The sequence below is a fragment of the Macrosteles quadrilineatus genome, unplaced genomic scaffold, assembly GCF_028750875.1.
Source record: "Macrosteles quadrilineatus isolate MER2022 unplaced genomic scaffold, UCM_ALF_1.0 Scaffold_7__1_contigs__length_78375512, whole genome shotgun sequence".
Lineage (NCBI taxonomy): Eukaryota > Metazoa > Arthropoda > Insecta > Hemiptera > Cicadellidae > Macrosteles > Macrosteles quadrilineatus.
Genome location: NW_026542600.1, coordinates 34,649,584 through 34,652,610, shown reverse-complemented (window position 1 = coordinate 34,652,610; position 3,027 = coordinate 34,649,584).

The following is a 3,027-nucleotide window of genomic DNA, read 5'->3' as shown; positions in this document are numbered from 1 at the left end:
CATGTTTGTCTTGCATTTTGGTACCTCAACCCTGATTCGATTTAGGGTCTTCCACACCGTGTAATGAAGGCCTCCACCAGGAGCCAGTACCTCCCTGGCTGATATGGGCTGATATGGGGGGGGGGGGGGTTAGTCAACGTGGCCTCCCACCTTGCCACCCGATTGCTTGAGAGTGATCCATCCAGGACTCGTGTCCGTGATAAGAAGCTCTTTCTGGACCGAAGCCGTCGCTCTGCAGGTTGGTGGCCGTATAATGGGTGACGAGGGTCTGTCTCTTGCTTAGTCCTTTCTGCGTCGGCAGCGACATCACGTCGGATTGATGGAGGGGCAATCCCTACGATAGGATAGAGTTTGTGTACTGGGGTTGGTTACAATCCGAGTAATGTCATTGACTGCAATGTCAACCTTTTTTGCATGTGACGATGCATTCCATACTGGTGCAGCGTATTCCGCAGCCGACACACTGAGCGCTAAAGCTGAGGTTCTGAGGACATTAGGGTTAGCACCCCAGCATCTGCTGGTGAGCTTCCTGATGATATTATTCCTCACTGAGACTTTACCTCTTGTCGCAATACAATGCACCTTAAATGTCAGTGTGCGGTCCAGTATGACACCAAGATATTTGGGTTTAGGACAATGCTGAAAACGGTCTCCCCGCCACCTCACATTCAACTCACGGCCTGCTTCTCTATTGTTTAGGTGAAAGGCACAAACTTGGGTCTTAGCAGGGTTCGGCTTGAGGTGATTTGCGTCATAGTACTGGGAAAGTTCATTTAGAGTCATAGTCAGCTTCTGTTCCACCTCTTCGAAACTCCTACCTTGTGCCGCCACCACCATATATACGGCATATATATAGACGTGTAGCGTTTGACAACGGTTGGTCGTTAGTGTAAATGTTATAAAGAGCTGGGGCTAAGACACTACCCTGAGGCAATCCATTTCTTTGATTCCTCCATCCGTATGTTTTGATTTTCTGTTTATATTTCGTTGTTATTTCGTTACCAGCATGGCAACCCATAAGGCCCATGCTAATCTTTCTTAAATTTTAAATTCATATTTTGTGCTTATTTTTGAGCCTATTTTAATTTTTTTATTTTTTATTTAATTATTTTTTAAGGGATTCTGCACATCTATGGGAAACTATCTTTCATTTGGTACAACCGCATGTAATTCGGTCTAGTAGTATGATCAGGCTAGCTGTCATAAATTTTGCAAAAGTTTTAGCGAATTTCCCATACAGGGAATAAGCTATTACCGTAGTACTCATGGTAAGACCTGGACCCGGGACCGATTTACTTTTTCGTTTTGAGGTCCCTAGAGACCAAAAACACCATCCGTTCAAATTCATATAAATATATATTTATATATGTGTCCGTTAGTGCGATAACTCGAGCAAAAATCATCCGATTTTGATGAAATTTGGTACAAACGTGGAAAACCTACGTTTATTCGAACGAGTTTGCAAACCAGCATGATCGGATAATGGGAACAGGGGTTTATGGGGGGTTTTATGAGGCAAAAATTGGTTTTTCCCATTTTTGACCCTAAAAACATAAAATATAGCATTTTCTTTCCAAACCATTTTGTAGAGCTTAAAAAAACAAATAGTTTATTGAAGCGTTATCATGCACCTAATGGTTATGGAGAAAATTCCAAAAAACTGTAAATTTAAAATTCCCATGTTATTCTTATGGAGAATAAGTAAACTGTTGTTGTTTGCTTGTTTATGATCATATTTTGATCAAATTAGGAAAATGCATTCATTTCATACTAAACTATATTAACATTTCACAAAAAAAACACCTTTTTACCCTCCCTGTTGCAGCAAACCTAAGTATGTACTCGTTAAACTAACGTTATTTAAATAGGGAATAAATGTGACATTTTTAAGAAGACATTTTAGTGTAAATCCAATCAGGCAAATGGAAATTTGCTTAGTTTGCAGGTTTGCTGCGGCGGGGGTATTTTAGTATGTAAGATATTTAAAATCATATTAGTATTTATTCTATAAAGTTTTTAAAGTTTGATGAAAACACAGGATGACACAACGCCAAATAATTTTGTTGTACTCTTTACTTGAACATTTAATTGTAATGCCAATAAGAATAATTTACAATGAGTTTACAAGGAGTGTAAAGGTAAGCTAAAATTAATAGCGATTTTATGGAATATTTTGTATTTGTCGGTTTAAGATCAGCCAAATCAGGGTTAAAGTTTGTTGATTGTTTTCAATTGAAAGGTTCACTTAGCTTGGAAGATATGTAAGATAGCTTGATCACTAACAGCTAATTTTCTCTAAAAAACGTGGAAAGTGTGAGATAGGTGTACTACACACATATTAAAACAGGGTACCTGGGTATCCAGAACTGAGCACTAACCTGGGCACTGAGAATTGTACTTGAATTTGGTATGGACCAAGGACTATAATGATCACCAATAGCCAGCATGTTTCAATTTATTGACAGCGTTTGATTGCTTCTCTTTTAACATCATAAGTAAATCACAAAATGATCACTGGAGATCATCACATAAATTTTACTGAACCGCCAGAAATGTTCACATTGCAGTCACGATTACGGTATCGGTGAGACCGCAAAATATCCTCACAAATGTGTTGCTGGGATCGTGACTGACTATCACGTTATCACTGAGACCCTAATTTAATACTTACCTGTATTTCCGTAACCATGAGTGACGATCACGGTATCGCTGAGACCACAACGTTGTATTACACTTATTGCCGCAACCTTGAGTGACGATACTAGTATCGCCGAGTTGCCGCAATCGTGAATGACGATATTTACTTACAAGGGTTGTGGCTACTTTGACGATCATTGATTTATACTAATTAGCCGATATAAAAATAATTATTTTCCAGTAAGCCTTCGCGGGACGGATCAAATCTGTGTGTAGGTTGGAGATCCCTGTTATAAGGCATTTGGTAATTATAAAGAAGAAGTATACTTTTATTTTAGTGTAATTCATGGGGGTTGTTTTTTAAGTATGTGCTGTTTGTAGCTTCTTAGT